General features: G+C 40.0%; 1 pseudogene; it reads right to left on the reverse strand.

Moving 5' to 3' along the window:
- The window catches only part of LOC104666739, a 28700-nt pseudogene extending 14050 nt beyond the window's left edge, over positions 1-14650 (reverse strand).
- Between the last annotated feature and the right edge of the window lie 3673 nt (positions 14651-18323).

An 18323-nucleotide genomic window follows, 5' to 3' on the forward strand; every position in this document is an offset into this window, starting at 1 on the left:
TTCAATAATTTAAATTGTGCCAAAGTTGGGAAACCCCACACCAAGCTCCTAATCTTTCCACAGTTCTGCCTTGTTACCTGCAGGCTTCTCAGTCCCTCCTGCGAATGGACTTCTAACCAATCAGCTCCAATTAGCCATTTTTACTCAGTAGTGGAAATGGATTCGATTTAAGCAGGGACCTCTGCTACTTTGCAGTTATCTCAATGATCCTCAGCAGCTTTGTATTATCACTTCGCCTCATAGATGAGGAAACAGAGGTTAAATTACATGCCTTGGGTTTCAGAATTCAAAGTAACAGAGTAATTGAGTCCAGCTCTTCTAAAATTGATATTGTTTTATCTTCATATCGTGGCCCTTTTAAGGATACATGTTTGCTCTCAGCCTTCTCAAGTACAACTGGCAGAGGCTGGAGTTGCAGGTCTTGATCGGAGCTGCAGGACTGCTGTGAAGAGTTTGTCAAACTTAATGGCCGCATTATTTTTTTAGGAGCTTGAAAATCAGCCCAGTGTTATTCAGCTTGAATTCTTTTCTTGCTAGGCTCAAGGCACACCAGACACACAATCTGCTGTTTGTGTAGAAAATATGTCAGGAGAGAAAAAGGTAGCACCCACATGCGAGCATCTGCTGGAAAAATTCATTTTACCATTAACCATACAATTGAGTGAGAAAAACATCTGTGCCTGCTATTGCAGATGTAATCATAAAACCCAAATGTAGCAATGAAACAAAGTGGAAGAGGGGCAGAGGATGAGGAACTGGAGAAACACGTGACTTTAGTGTCAGGAAGGGATGGCTCTGTGGCCCTGTTGCTGTACTGAATACACTCACCTTCATCTTTGAAATATGACACCATCCACAGGGAACAACAAAATTGTAAGCAGGCAAATTATGCATGAGACATTGCATCTTAAACTCAAACCAGCAAGGCAGCTCAGAGAGAACCATAAACAAGGCAGAGGAATTCCAGAGACTGCAAATTAACAGCAAAAAAAAAAAAAAAAAAAAAACATCTAAATATATGTTGGCGGCATTTCAATATTAAGGCTGACTTAGAATTGTGGAACTGGAGAATGTAGAAAATATCAAAGCCCTCAGAGATTAACTAGTTTAATCCCCACTTTTACTCATGAGGAAACCAAAGCCCAGAGAGGGATGTGACTGCCCAAGGTCACACAGCTAGTTAGTGGCAGATGATTCCAGATAGTTCCTGGGGGACACAATTTGTTTTTCAGACTGATGAGAGGAAGAACTTTCACAAAACTTTTCAAGTAGCCGGGAGCATCAACTTGAGAGCATAATTGTATTACAGTGATATAAAGGTAGACTTTGATTCTGGAAGCCAAAAGCCAATGGTGATTACCCAGCTTTGTTCAAACTGCTGAGGTATAATACTGCTGCTCAAGGTGGAATAGAAACACCTACGAGATCTCAGCAAATGACACTGTACGTCTGCTTTGAAAACAAATCTCAAATGTAAATGTGGTTCTGCTTCTGTTGTGCTTCCAGTTCCAAAGTACCATACAACTTGGATCTGAAAGTGGGAAGAAAGAAATCTGACTAGGTCCAAGGCACCCAATTTCACACTCTCATTAGTCAGTTTGCATGGTCTTGTGAAGGAGCCTGCATCCACGGAACCAGGAAGACTAGCATTGGCTTCTGGTTCTGCCTAGGACTAGCTGTATGGCTTTGGAACAAAGGCCACCGGGCTTGAGCCCTCCATAGCCTTTTTGTCATGGAAAAATGGAGTAAGGAGAAGCAAAAGTAATGGATAAAATGGAGAAATGTATGGTAAGAGACAGGGGTAAGAAACAGGGCTGCCCTCTGTCCCTGCTCATGCCCTCAACTGACAGCATAACTAGCAGCATGTTATGGAGCCCAGACAATGTCCCTTTTCAATTCAGTTGTGGTCACATCATTCCTTTTATTCTTTTGTGAAGTCTTGGTTTAAATCTTTTGTCGATTTGCACTGGTCATTTTCTTGTTAATGAATTGTAAGCGGGATTTATATGTTGAGGATACAAGTACTTTGATAGAAGTGGTGTAAATAGTTTCTCCAGTCCAAGGCTTCCTTTCCCATTTTCTTGACCGTATCTTTCAAATGGCAAACATTTTTAATTTTGACATCAAATGTATCATTTTTTTAATGTTTGTGTTTATTGTGTTCTGTATACAAAACTTTTGCCTATCCTAAAGTCACAAATATTTATATTTATTTGTTTATTTTTATTTTTGTGACGGAGTCTCTCTCTGTTGCCCAGGCTGGAGTGCAATGATGTGATCTTGATTCACTGCAACCTCCGCCTCCCAGGTTCAAGCGATTGTCCTGCCTCAGCCTCCCAAGTAGCTGGGATTACAGGCACCCACCAGCACACTTCGCTAATTTTTTGTATTTTTTAGTAGAGACGGGGTTTCGCCATGTTGGCCAGGCTGGTTTCAAACTCCTGACCTCAGGTGATCCGCCCGCCTCGGCCTCCCAAAGTGCTGGGATTATAGGTGTGAGCCACCGTGCCCGGCCACAAATATTTTCTTTTACACTTTCTTCTAGATGTTTCAGAGTTTGAGGTTTTACATTTAGGTCCATTTAGAATCTATGCACATTTATTATCTATTTTGAGCTGATTTTTATATATGACATAAGTTGAAAGTTAGTGTTGGCTTTTTTCCCGTATAGGTATACAGTGGGTATAGCAGTATTGGTTGAAAAAGTCATTTTCCCCAATTAATTACTTTGATACCCTTGATAAATTAATCATATATGTGTAACACTTTTGGCTTGTGGGCAGACCCAGACCTATACTTCAAAGACAATGCAAAGGAAGACACAAGTTTACAAACACATTTGCACTAATTCCAACTCAGTGAAGCTCAACCCATGAGGTCTGACTGTCTAGGACATCACAGTTGTTCCCAGGGGTGAAGGAGGGTGAAATAACAGGAGACTACTTAGGATAGTTAATTATAACAGGCACACAAGATTGGGGCAATCCTTGTCTCTACTTTATAAGCATCACATCACTAATCTTTCTAAACAACCCTGTGAAATTGCAATTAATATGATCCCCATGCTTTAAAGTGAAGCATTGAGAGGTAACTTACTCATCTAAGGTCATGTAGAGCTGGAGGACCTGGAATCTGAAACTAGACTCTATGATGTCAGAGCTATGCTTTGAATCACTGTTTCTATTTATCTTTGTAGCTCCATTACTCTTATCTGCACAGTGCTCTGTAATGGTTCTCATCTAAAACAACCTACTACTATTCTCTTCCCTCCCAGCTGTTGAGGGCTAACTAATAAAAATAGTTAATATCGGTTGAGCACTAAAGCGCATAGGCTCTTTATATACATTCAATTCTCACAACAGCTCTAAATAAGTTTTGTACTATTATCGTCTCCATTTTACTGATGCAGAAAGTCAGTCTCAGATCCTTGAAGTAACTCACTGTAGATCACACAGCTATTAAATGGCAGAGCCAGGATCTAAAACCAAAATTGCCTGCCACTAAATTCCCTGCTCTTAAATACTACAACATGCCACCTTCTAGACTTTTTTTTTTTTTTTGAGATAGGAGTCTCGTTCTGTCACCCAGGATGGAGTGCAGTGGCGCAATCTCGGCTTACTGTGACCCCTACCTCCCGGGTTCAAGCGATTCTCCTGCTTCAGCCTCCCAGGTAGCTGGGATTACAGGCACTCGGCCACCACGTCCGGCTAATTTTTGTATTTTTGGTAGAGACGGGGTTTCGCCATGTTCCCAGGCTGATCTTGAACTCCTGACCTGAGGTGATCCACTCGCTCCAGCCTCCCAAAGTGCTGGGATTACAGGTGTGAGCCACCGTGCCTGGCTTCACCTTCTAGACTTTAAAGTAGATTATCCCTGCATGGTTGCAGAGGGTGAGGTAAAGACACTGGCAAGTCACTAATGTGCCTTCACACCCCAGAACATTCCCTGGATCTATTTCTATGTTTATCACTTAAAGCTAGGGATTGGGAAAATGAGCAATTCAGAAGTTCCCACAGCCGACTTAGAATTTCCATTGAATTGCCTGTCTTCAGAAGATCAAAGGCTTCCGTATTATAAAGTGACACCACTTGCTCTATTCTGCTTGGAACTTCAAGAAGAACAGTATATGCAAACTGATTCATTTTGATAAGCTGTTATGGATTAACCTAACAACAAAGAAATTATTCAATTATTCAGAATTATCCTAATAATACTTTTATGTTTAATCTTCACGATCTTCAATATGATTCCACCAGTGCTCTCTCATTTGGTTTTCACAACCTTGTACAATAAGCAGAGAAGATGCTATTATCCCCATATGACTGATGAAGAAACTGAAAATTAAATAGAAGTAAGTGACTTATCAGGTTTACAGAGCTAGTATGCAGCGGAGCTGAGATTGAGCCCCAGGTCTTTTGATGGCTCGCTGTAATTTTCAAATCAAAAGCCACTAATATTATAATCATTGTGTCTTAATATTTTAGGTTATTCAGATGCAGACTGTAACAACACCAAGATCTCAAAATATTTTCTTTAATAATTATTTTCCTAAATTATGAGCATCCTAGTATCACTATCTGGACCACCGGGATAGAAACAGCTGCACCTATGACCTTTCAAGTGAAATCGCTTTAGCAGGGTTTTAAGACAGACTAGGCCAAAGGAAAAAGATTCCTGAAAGGAAGGAAGGAACATGTTACCTTGAAGAGTAATCAATTATGCGAATAGTTTCACTACCTGTTATACCATGGATTATGCTTTCATTTTTCATATTAATGTTCTTTATGTTTTTCAATTAGTCACAGCAAATTACCTGTCCTTCGCCTTGGCAAGGGCAGCTCAGTGGGCCTCCATGGAGTATTTTCCAAGTTTTGTCTGGTGAATTTTTGCTTTAATTCTCCTTGAGGCATTAACATGTAATTTTTTTTCAAATGCACGAATGTGTTACATTTGATGCTGTCTCATTCATGTAGGAAATTACCGATTAAATAAGGAATTTGAGGAATCTGCCTTTTTTTATTTTGTAATGGTGCATTACAAAAATAATTTTAACTTAAATATAAAAAAGAATTGAAACATTAAAGAAAATTAAAATTTATTCAATACTTCTTAGTCATTCTAACAGAGAGACCTTATGGCATGAATCATATAAAAGAGCAAATTCTCCAAAATCCATTTCCCTCTGCTCAGCCCTGGCAAAGTGCCTGCCCACCCCCCGGCCCCGGCACTCCATCCCATGGCCACCATATTTCTCATCCCACAACACCTAACCAGCTGCATTTTAATGGTCTGTTTATAGTCGGTCCTCACCCCCTTCCCCTAATATTTGAGGTTTTCTAGGACAGGAACAATGTCTTCATCAGAAGTGACTCCCTAGATCTTGGCACACTACATGGCACAGAAGTAGGTGCTTAGGAAGTGATAGATGAATGAAGCCATTTGCTTTTGGAAAACACTAGTGCATCCATGTTAGCTATGGTCATATCTCACAAATTAGGATTTTTCTCAGGCTATAATTTAAGCATTATGTTGCTTTCCCATAATCCTCTCTGGTAAGGGAAACCAAATAACTTCTCCGCCCTTGAGGACCCCACAGTCTAACAGAGCTCTGTCAAATGTTAACGTTTCTGAAGGCCTCGTGGTAGACTCCACTCCGAGTGCTTTGTCAGAAGTTGCCATATTCCCTTTTTCTTTCATGTGTGGCATTGTCCTTAAGATTACAAAGCTCTCTCAAACACTGCAAGGATGGTGTCTCAGAGGACAAATACTTTGCTCCATGGGCTACTAATGTCTTTTGAAAAACATCTGAATATGGGAGAGAGTAGGCCTCTTCTTCCTGAAGTATCTTAGTTTTATTTTATTACTGTTATTTTTTGGTTGTTGTTTGGAGGAGGAGCACTATGAAAACTTCAACTCACAATTATATTTCTGCTTTTCACCAAAGGCCAATTTAAATGCTTTTATATTCAAATTCTTTTCCTAGTGTCATTTAATGACTTTGGGGAGGCAGGAGAGAGAGAGCCTCTGAGGACTCTCTGAGTCTCTGTAAAGAACTACAAGTTATTATGAAACCACTATCTCCACTGTGGTAATTCTTTCTTTCTAGTAATAATTATTTCAGTAACTAGGGTGAGAGCTGTAAAAAGGTGCTATTATTACTTCAAACTTTAGGTTAACTTAGTCCCACAAATGACATAAAATATATTTGAAAACATCTCTAATTTTTGTACATTGTGCAACTAAGTGAATACAAAAAAATTTCATTGAGTCAATGTTTTCCTGACTTGAGACACAGCTAAACTGCAAAAGATCTGAAAAGTAGAGTATGAGATCTCTTTCCAGAGAAGGCTTTGTGTGATACTCACTATTGGTGGGGTAGCATCTAGAAGCCATAAGAGGAATAGTAGATTGAAGACTTGTAAGAAGCTTGAGAGATTGCCTGATTTTCTTGGCTTTGGTACAATATATCATCCAACAAGGATCAGTGGTTATTTGCCTTTTTCTGGAGCTTTACAAGAAACTGATACGCCACATGACCTTCAGTTACCATTCTGGCAATTTATTACAACAACAAGCAAAAAGTTCCTTCCTGTAACTGAACACCTTTCTTGCTTTGATGTTAAGTACAGTTCCTTGTACTGTGTATTTGCTACAAAGAGAATAACTAATCTCTATTCTCTTTCTGGAAATTTTTCATGCCTTTCAAAACCATGAGTAAGATGACTCCGATCCTCATAATCTTCAGACTAAACAAAATCTAATTTATTTTATGCTCAGTCTCTTATTTTTCTTTCTTTAATTTTCTTTAAGGTCCCAAACAGGAACAGCCCTAGAATCTACTTTCTCTGTTCCTAGTCCTCAGAACTACTGAAGACTGATACAAACTGAATATTTCACCAAAAAGTCATTATGTCGTATCCGCAGTTGTTCATGGTAATTGCCTAGTAAACAAAACAAAACAAAACAAAAACCAAAAAACAGGCATACAAAGAATCCTAAAGAGAGAAGGGTGTGTGTGTGTGTGTGTGTGTGTGTGTGTGTGTGTGTGTTTCATTAAGGGTTAGAATTAAGTAGACATGCAAAGTTAGTGGCATTAACTCTAAAGTGAACAATTGAAAAATGGATGATAAATTAAGGGCAACTAATTTAGAGATAACATTGATAATAAAAAAATAGGGTTTTCAAATTCCTAGAGAAAGGCAAATGACTCTCAGTAAGAATTCCTACCAGCCAGAAGGTTCAATAGTGTAAGGCAGATGTGAAAGAGTGGAGAAAAGGGAACAAGGTTAATATTTTGCTAGGTGTTGGGTAAGTCTCTTAACCTGTATTATCCTATGATAAACACCTCTTAGAGTGGCACCCCAACTTACAATTATCCTTTCTCTGAGAATGGCCTCAATATGCAGAGGTGAATAGGCAACAAGCGGTCATGTTTATAGTGTGGAATCTTGGTCTCTTGGCTATGTTTGTTGATCCAGGGGTGGGCACAGGATCCAAACCAAGTAAATGAGATTCTTTGTCTCATGAATTTAAAATCTAGAACAAAAAGGCACAGTGCATTGTATGTGGTACAGTGTCAAGTCCCTATTTCATTCTGCCTTGCTCATCTAATTTAAGTTGTTTACATGTCTCTCATTAGACATTAATTTCCTTGAAGGCAGGATCTTTGTCATATCTCTATAGGATAACAGAGAAAGTTTTTGACATTGATGTAAGTGTTCATTATCTTAAGTATGGTGATGATCTCGTGTATACATATGTCAAAAATCATCAACTTTTGTACTTTAAGCATGTACAGAATATTGTACATAAGTTAAATCTCAATAAACTTGTACAAAATTCTATGGAATCCCAGAAAAAGTAGTAACAGATAATCCCAACTGGTGTGAATATGAGTGAGATTTGTTTCAGATGAGAAAATTTTATGGTTTTGCAGTTAGCTTTGTGCTAACACATTATCGGGCTGTTTTTTAAGAAAGAAATAGCATTGATTGTATCAATAGTGGAACACCTAACTCAAGGATGGTTAATCTCATTGAATAACAAACTAGACCAGCCAAATTCTTTCTAGCTAGAAACTGAATAAATAATAAGAAAATCTTCTTGTTGGTAGCTGTCTTAGTCTGCCTGGGTTGTTATTACAAAAAATACCATCAATTGTGTGTCTTATAAATAACAGAAATGTATTTCTCACAGTTTTGGAGGCTGGAAAGTCTAAGACCAACATACTGGCAGATTTGGTGTCTGGTAAGGGCTCATTTCTCATTGAATGCACCTTCTCACTGCATCTTCACATGGTGGAAGGGGCAAACATGCTCTCTCAGTCCTCCTTTGTAAGGTCACTAATTCAATTCAGGAGGATACCACTCTCATAACTCAATCACCTCCCAAAGGCCCCACTCTTTTTTTTTTTGAGATAGAGTCACACTCTGTCACCAGGCTGGAGTGCAGTGGCGCGATCTTGGATCACTGCAACCTCCGCCTCCAGGTTCAAGCGATTCTCCTGCTTCCCCCCTCCCCCCCCCACCACAAGTAGCTGGGACTACAGGCATGTGCCACCACGCCCAGCTAATTTTTGTATTTTTAGTAGAAACGGAGTTTCACCATGTTGGCCAGGATGGTCTCGATCTCCTGACCTTGTGACCTGCCGACCTCGGCCTCCCAAGGCCCCACCTCTTCACACCATCACCTTGGGATGCAGGTTTCAACATATGAATTCTGGAGGGACACAAACATTCAGATTCTAGTAGTAGCAGAAGGAAATACTGGGAAATGAAGAGGAGAAGCCAAGATACTGTGAGAGAAAGTGCAGCATCACTAGTAACACCTTAGTAGCCCAGAGAAACATCACCAGAGCAGAGTTACTATGGCAAATTACAACAACTCCATAATTTAGGGTAACTTGAGTGAAACTGTCACTTTCTAATTCGAATTATTCCAACTTGGCTTATACTATTAAGATATCTACATGGGTCCTGATGAATTCTGATTAGATTTCTCCATCTTGCCTTTCCTACTTCTTGCCAAATCTGAACATTTATTTAGCAACAGCAAACGTACTGGAGGCTTGCAGAATTAAGGAAATCTGCCCTAAGCGATGCTGCACATTACTAGTTTCAAACAAGTTGTTTTAGATGATGTTTCAAATAGATGTTTTAAACTCACCAGTTTGGATATGAAATGATTTTGTTCCTATTTGGTGTGGCGGGAGGAGGTTAAAGAGGATGTGTCAGATATTCTCTGTTTGCCCATCTAGATACATTATCTACCTTTCTCTAGCTTGTTTTAATCTCTGAAAGACTGACTTATTGGGCAGCTGATCCAGGCCCTTATCCTCTGGCTCTTATTTGGATTTCATTATGGGGACCTCTGGCAAAATACTGGAGAGTCAGCAGTGGGTATTGTTGGGCAGTGGCTATATTTCTCTACCTAAAGCCACTAAGCCTGTGTGAAGGCCTGTCTTATTCAACTCTCACTTCATTCCAGTAATGGTTGCCTCCCATTTTTCCTTTAGACCCAGGGGTGATAATGGTTTCCAAGGCTTCCACCATGGATAATTCTATCCTCATTGGTTACCTTGCCTTTATATAGTTCCTTTCCTAACCTCTCTTAATAAATACTCTTTTCAAATGTGCCATATATTTCTAGTGGGATCCTGACACAAGGGCTTAATCAATTTTAACTTCACTGTGTCACTGTTGGATACCTATAAAGTTCTCTTTTCCTTAAAATGACGGAGTCTCGCTCTGTCACCCAGGCTGGAGTGCAGTGGCGTGATCTAGGTTCACTGCAAGCTCCGCCTCCCGGGTTCATGCCATTCTTCCACCTCAGCCTCCCGAGTAGCTGGGACTACTGGCGCCCACCACCACGGCCAGCTAATTTTTCGTATTTTTAATAGAGAGGGGGGGTTTCACCGTTTTAGCCAGGATGGTCTCGATCTCCTGACCTTGTGATCCGCCCACCTCAGCCTCCCAAAGTGCTGGGATTACAGGCGTGAGCCACCACGCCTGGCCTTTCCTTAAAATTTCTAAGTGATTGTAAGAGCCAACATGCACCTCCTATTCTAGACACAAGGATCCTATTTGCCTTTGTATCTTTCACTCCTAACATAGTGCCTGGCACAGAGATGGGGCTCGATAAAAGTGTGCTGAAATAATTTTGTAAATGAATAAATTAGTTTGAATTAATTCGCCCTCTGAAATTAACGCTTGAATAAAGGGTTTCTGATATTTTATATGAACCATTAGAATTTGTCACAAAAATCAACTGTGTATAACCTCAGTAGTAATTTAAGGAATGCAAATTAAGACAGCAGTAATATAACATTTTACACATATTAAATTAGCAAATTTAAACCAAAACAACAAATGCTTGTATTATAATAAAGCTGTATACTTACATACCGCTGGTAGGGGTAAAAATTGTCATAGCCCATTTGAAAAACAATACGGCAAAATATATCAAGAGTCATAAAAATGACCCAATAATCTCACTCTTGGGGATTTATCCTAAGAAAATAATTGAGAAGAAACAAAATGCCTATTGCACAAAGATGCTCAGTGAAGCATTATTTGCAACAGCAACAGTGGAAATAAGCAAAACTGCCCAATAATGCAGAACCAATTAAGAACATTTCTGTACATCAAACAGATGGAACCCTTGCCTCTCATCAAAACATGCTTTCTGTAATCCCAGCACTTTGGGAGGCCGAGGTGGGCGGATCACAAGGTCAGGAGATGGAGACCATCCTGGCTAACATGGTGAAACCCCGTCTCTACCAAAAATACAAAAAAAAATTAGCCAGGCATGGTGGCAGGCGCCTATAGTCCCAGCTACTTGGGAGGCTGAGGCAGGAGAATGGTGTGAACCCACGAGGCGGAGCTTGCAGTGAGCTGAGATCGCGCCACTGCACTCCAGCCTGGGTAACAGAGCCAGGCTCTGTCTCAAAAATAATAATAATAATAATAATAATAATAACAATAAATAAATAAAAATAAAATAAAACATGCTTTCTACAGTGGTGACCACAAAAAATCTTTCAGATGTTAAAATAAATGGTGAAAAACAAAAATCGAAAGAGGCTGTTATGGACTGAAATGTGCCCATAACCCAAAATGCATGTGTTGAAATTCTGACCCCGAGTACCTTTTTAAAGCCCTAATCTCTTAGGTCCTACAAGTCTTTAAAAGGAGATTAGGTCTTTAAAAAGGTAATAAGGTAAAATGAGGCCTTAAGGGTGAGCCCTAATCCTATATGACTGGCGTCCTTCTAAGAAGAGGAGATGTAGGCACAGAGCGACACAAGACACACATACACTCAGAGGAATGAGCATGTTAAGACACAGCAAGAAGGCAACCAGCTGCAAGCCAAGGAGAAAACAAACCAAACCTGCCAGCACCTTGATCTCAGACTTGCAGCCTCTAGAGCTGTGAGAACATATATCTCTGTAGTATTTCATTATGGCAGCCCTAGCAAACCAATATAGAGGCGAATATCAAGATGGTGAATGCATTCTAACTATTTGTATATGTGTGTGTATATATATACATGTATATATGCACACACACACAGCAATAAAGACAAAGTGAATATGCAAAACCAAAATGTGCTATTTAATTATGGTAGAGGGATATGGGTTATTCCTTTACCTTGTGAAATATTTTGATAGCTATATTTATCCAGTTAGAAGAAAAGCCACAGGAGGGTAGAGCAAGATGGCTGAATAGAAAGTTCTACCGATGCCCCACTCCCCAGTAAGGACACCAAATTAACAACCATCTACATAGAAAAAAACACCTTCACAAGAACTAAAAATCAAGTGATCACTCATAGTACCTTGTTTTAACTTAATATTGCTGGAAGAGGCACTGAAGAGATAGAATAAACATTCCTGAATTGCCATCGCACCTCCCCTCCACCCACCCCCTAGTAGCAGCCACATGGTGCAGAGAGCATCTCTGAGTACAGAGGAAGGGAGAACACAGCAATTGTGAGACATTAAATTCAGTGCTGTCCTGGTAGAGCAGAAACTAAAACCAGACCAAACTCAGCTGACTCCCATACACAGAGGGAGCATTAAATCCCCTGGCCAGAGGGGAATCATGGATCCCAGCAGTGAGAACTTAAGTCCTCACAAACCTCACTGCCACAGTCTACAGCACTGTGTTTCTCCAAGTAAACTTGAAAGGCAGTCTAGGCCACAAGGACAGCAACTCTTAGGCATGGCCCAGTGCTGAACAAGGCCCAGAGACAGTGGACTCAGGGAGGCACACAACATACTGAGACACAAGCTGGGGCAGCCAAGGGAGTGCTAGCATCACCCCCCACCCAAAACACACTTCAAAAGAGACCCCATCCTTCCACTTGAACCTCCGGGTTCAAGCGATTATCCTGCCTCAGCCTCCTGAGTAGCCAACGCCACCACACCTGGCTGATTGTTGTATTTTTAGTAGAGATGGGATTTCACCATGTCGGCCAAGATGGTCTCTATCTCCTGACCTCATGATCCACCCACCTCGGTCGTCTATTTTTCAATCCACTCTGAGTATCCATCACCTGAACTAAACCTAGAAGGGTCAGCCCGCTCAGTTCCTAGGTTAATAAACTCTTCTCTGGACATTCTCTATTTGATCATGAATGGTGAAGTGCAATCTCGCAGGGCCACATTTAATATAAAATAGGCATAAATCACTGAATAATTATTGTTTTCTGAGCCTCTGTGCCTTCAACAATAGGGAAGTCAACACAAGTGCTGACCTGTGAGGATTACAGTATAAACTGAAGTTGATCAAATCCTCGGGAAAATCATCAAGAAAGAATACATTTAGGTATGTCAAAGTTGTAACTCAAGGATCAACAACAGAGTAAGCTTTGTAGCCTTTCAGGCCCATCAATTTTCAATTTTTATTTTTAAATAAATATTGTAAAATGATAATGTTAAATTTAAAATGATATGAGTAATCATTTTTCTTACAATTCAAAAGGAAAATTAATTTAAATATTGCTCCACTTGAAGTGCACAACTAGCAAAGTTTTGGAATGGTCCCAAGTGACAGTTTCAGTCTTAGCTCTTCAAATAAAAGCAGACATATTTTTAGACAGTAGAACTGACTAAGATGTAAGTGGTTTGCAGTTAAAGTAATTGCATATCTGGTAGTGGTAAGTGAATTACAGGAGTGACAAATGCTGGTACTTAAATAATTTGAGGCAAACAACGTCTCCCTTCTGCACTGAGTAGATTCAAATGAGAAGAAGTCAGTGAAACATCTGCCTCATTTATTCTGCTCTCGTCTACATGGCTGAGGCCTGGTTCCTGGTTTGAGCTGCAGCACGCAATATAGGCAACAATGCCCTCCAAAAACCATCAGTAAAACAGAAGTGTGTCAAGACTGATTTCTAGCAGCAGCCAGCTTTGTTTTCTTAAAAGTAAAAAATATATATAATGAAAGTAGTGCTAAACAGGCAATATTTAACGTTGACAAAAATAGTTTTTTCCTCATTTCACTGAAAAAGGATTCCAATGTTCAGGGAATATAAAGAATGCTGCTCTAATATTCTCCCCTCTGCCCAGAATGCTTTTTATTTCCAACTTTCCACGTCAGCATTCTTTCTAGCCTTCAAGGTCATCTCAAATTTCGCCTTTCCCTTCAACTCCTGTCACAGTGAATTTTCCCTCCCCTTGCTTTCTATAACCCTGGGTTATTGTCTAGTGATTATCATTCTACATTCTAGTAGCTACTCTAGGATTCGTCTCTCTTCCCTAGTAAATTAGAAGGTCCTGAAAGACAGGGACCAGGATCCTCACCCCACCTCCAATATCGAAAATAGTTTCTGACACATAGCAGTATTTAATAGAGGCTTACTGAATTAGATACTAGAATTTAAAATCTTCTTTAAGCCAATCATTCTGACATTTTTGCAGTAATACTTTGAAGACTTACTGTGTCAATATGTGTATTGAGTAAACTATTTTTTAACAATTCAACTGACCCTATTAGTCAGAAACCAATCAGCCATGGTGCAACCATGCAGCAGTATTAAACCTAGGGGTCTGCATTCCTGAGTCTCTGTCAATCATATTCTTCCAGAAGGTCCCCAGCTGCTATGTTTGACAACTTCATAGTTGAATAGGTTTGGGGATTGTTCTCCTGCCCATCTGGTAAACAGAGCTTCTGTGCTAAAAGAAGGCAATCCATAACTTCCGAAGACTTTTCTTGGGGAGAAGGGAAGTAAACAACAAAAATTGCAAAAGAAAAATTCTGGTATTTTTCTATTTTTAAGTTCATAAATATCTATTTCTTATTTTTCAGTTTTTAAGTTTATAAATATCTATTTCTTTTTTTTCTCTTTTTTTTGCTTTTTTTGATGGAGTCTCGCTGTGTCACCAGGCTGGAATGCAATGGCACGATCTCAGCTCACTGCAACCTCCACCTCCTGGGTTCAAGTGATTCTCCTGCCTCAGCCTCCCGAGTAGCTGGGATTACAGGCATGTGACACCATGGCCAGCTAATTTTTGTATTTTTAGTAGATGCGGGTTTCACCATGTTGGCCAGGATGGGAAAATAATAGCCTAAATGGCATTAACCTGCCCTTGAGAATAAATTATGAACATAAATTTGTTTGATGTGTACTTTTAAATGATTACCGTCATTACACCGGTTCCATTAAAATATGCAACCTGATTATTGATTAAATGCTTGTTAATGCATTTGGCTAAGCTAATAAGTTGTGTAGCTTCATCAGCAACTTTGCAGCTGGATCTCTGAAATATGGAATTGGATCAGTGTAATATAACTTTTTGCTAATAAAATATGCAGAAAAGGTAACAAACTTTATACCCTGAGTATTAAACTTGGAGGCTCAATAAGCATAAGATGTGATTATGTAAGTACAGGGCAGGATCAGTGTAGCGTACCATGAGAGCCACACATTGTGCTGTATGATCCTCAAATGACACCTCTTGTTACTCAATTTATCTGACACACTACAAAACTGAATCAAAAAGTAGAAATAGATACCTGTCCATATGACACTTATGGGTCTTTCAGAAGAGGAAGATCTTTCAATCCTGTTTCTCTCTTCCTGAGATTTTGCTTGGAAAAATACCTACACTTAGTGAAACTGGAAGAGTTATATCTAAATATGTGTACAATTTAGCTAAAATTAGGCATCACTCAAAAAAAATTGCCTTACACCCTTTTTAAACTTTCTTTTGGATCAAGGGAGGTAGAAGCTTTTTACCTCTCCATCTACATAAATAATTTTTGAAGGTCAATCAGGAGGCTTTAGTCAAACAAAATATTGTTAAATACAGTCATGTGTCACTTATCAACAGTGATACATTCCGAGAAATGCTTCATTTTGTCATTGTGTGAACAGTTTTGTGTGGCAGTTTTGTCATTGTATGAACATCGTAGAGTGTATTTACACAAATCTACATGGTGTAACCTACTACATAACTAGACTCTGTGGTACAGCCTATTACTCCAAGCTACAAACCTGTACAGCATGTGACTGTACTGAACTCTGAAGGCAATTAGAACATAATGGTGTGTATCTAAATAGAAAAGACACAGTAAAAATACAATATAGATGATTAAAAATGGTACCATTGTATAGGGAGGGTACTCATGAATGGTCCTCACAGGACTGGAAGTTGCTCTGGGTGAGTCAGTGAGTGAGGAGTGAATGAATGTGAAGACCTAGGACATCACTGTACACTACTGTAGATTTTATAAACACTGTACACTTAGGCTACACTACATTTCTTTTTTTTTTTTTTTTTTTTTTTTTTTTTTTTGAGGCGGAGTCTCGCTCTGTCGCCCGGACTGGAGTGCAGTGGCCGGATCTCAGCTCACTGCAAGCTCCGCCTCCCGGGTTCACGCCATTCTCCTGCCTCAGCCTCCCGAGTAGCTGGGACTACAGGCGCCCGCCACCTCGCCCGGCTAGTTTTTGTATTTTTAGTAGAGACGGGGTTTCACGGTGTTAGCCAGGATGGTCTCGATCTCCTGACCTCGTGATCCGCCCGTCTCGGCCTCCCAAAGTGCTGGGATTACAGGCTTGAGCCACCGCGCCCGGCCCACTACATTTATTTAAAACCTTTTTCCTTCAATTATAAATTAGCTTACGATAACTTTTTAACTTTATAAAAAATTGTTGACCGTTTTGTAATAAAACATAGATTAAAACACGTGGTACAGCTGTACAAAAATATCTTCTTCCTTCTGCCCTCATTTTATAACTTCTATCTGTTTTTAAAATTTTTATACATTTATTTGTTTTTCACACCTTTTTCTTAAAATGTAAGACACAAAGACACATTAGCCTAGGTCTACATAGGGTCAGAATTATCAACATATCACTTGGTGATAGGAAATTTTCAGCTCCATTATAATCTTATGGGACTACCATCGTAGATGTGGTCCATTGTTGACCAAAACATCATTATGCAGAGCATGACTGTACTTAATAACTTGGTTATTTAATTTAAGTTATGTGATGCAGTGAGGCCACTATACCTTAATCCAGGTATTGGTCTTATTTATTCATGAAGCATACTTCAGGGTAGAGAAAGAAGACTTCTTTCTTTTTTCTGTCAAAGATATTACTTTGCCATCATCACTCTCTGTTTTACCTCCACCTTGTACATCACTGAGATATACAGTTGGATGAAAAACTAAACCTTACCCCAGTCAGGGGAAATTTAGAAGTACAAATAAAATCCAAATGTCTAACTCTTTCTCGAGGCTAGAAAATATTACAACATTTCTATCCTAAGATTGACATACTCCTTTTAAAGGTAACTCTCAAATATCCACATTTAAAAAATATTTTAAAAATCACACCCTCTTTTAATATTAACAACTTATTTTATCTTTACCTTTCCTATTTGTAGCTAGGTTTGCTCCCCAAATTCATAATAATCATTATGTATAGATGGGGTATTCAACCCTCACTAAAATCAATGCCGAACATGAAGAGATAAAGCAATACTATTCATTCAATGTCTTGAGATATGATTCGTAAGGAATGCATATGTGATCATTTGCTTATAGCTTGTTAGTTTTAGAAATCCATACCTATAATAGCAATATTGTTTTAACATCTTGGGCCAGAACCCCAATACATTTTATTTTGGATTCTTATATTTATTTGGTCATTTATCTATGTGTGCTATGCTTCAGTCTTTTTCAGTTATTTTTTTCTTCCAGTTGGATCTGCATGCATACATTTCAGCTGTTACTTGAATAATCCAGTCTCACAAAAATCAACTGAAAGATGTAAGTGTAGATTTACTGTGCTACTCTCTACTCCTCTGCCTGGTTGGCCTGCCTCAGGGGGATAGTAGGCATGGAAAGCAATCCAAACGTTGGGCTGTCTAAATCATTGTGAACTGCATACAGTGTATCAGGCCAGTGAGCATCTCTTTTTCCAATCCAGGTTTCCTAGTGATACGGGAGGAGGGCAGGAAGTGCTGAGTAGAGTAGGGCAGGGTCTCTGGCGAGGGCTCCACCCTTGGGCCTGTGCCCACAGACCTAAATGAGAACAGTCATTCCTGTTTTCGTGCCCAAATGCTGCATTTTCCAAGACCACTCTGGCCTGTCGTGCCTCCCATCCTGTGCCCATAACAAGCCAACACCCTAGCAGGCACAGACACGAGTGGCTGGACATTGAGAGGAACAGAATAACACACCAACAGACACCGGCACACATCGCAGGCCGTCAGTGGTGGGATGACATGGAACTTGGGTGGGGGAGGTTGGAGTAGAATCTGGCTGCTGAGTGGCCCGACTCCAGGGGAAGACCACCTTCCCATGGCATCTCCTTTCTGGCTCCCCATCCACCTCACTGAGAGCTACCTCCACCACTCAAAAAATCCTTGCACCCATCCTCCAAGCCCAGGTGTGACACTAGGGCAAGAACCCGGGATACAGAAAGCCCTCTGTCCTTGTAATAAAGCAGAGGGTCTAATTGAGCTGATTAACACAAGCCACCTGCAGACAGTAAAGCTAAAAGAGCACACTGTAACACACGTTCACTGGGGCTTCGGGAGCTGTGAACACTTAAACTTCAGCACTACTGTGGGATTGGAGCCTGAAAATGCTCCCCACAACCTGCTCATCTGCATGCTCCCCCTAGGGATTTGAGCAGTGGGGCACTGAAGAGGCAGACCACACCCCTGTTGCACGCCCTGCAAGTGGGATAAGGGAACTTCTCCCATTTCACTAGTCTCTGGGGTTTCTTTCCAAGTACTGTTGCCAGAGTAACCCAGGGACAAGGGATTTCTAACTCCATTACTTTTAGCTAACACTGATTCCACCAAA

The sequence above is a fragment of the Rhinopithecus roxellana genome, chromosome 7 (genome assembly GCF_007565055.1).
Source record: "Rhinopithecus roxellana isolate Shanxi Qingling chromosome 7, ASM756505v1, whole genome shotgun sequence".
Taxonomy (NCBI): Eukaryota; Metazoa; Chordata; class Mammalia; order Primates; family Cercopithecidae; genus Rhinopithecus; species Rhinopithecus roxellana.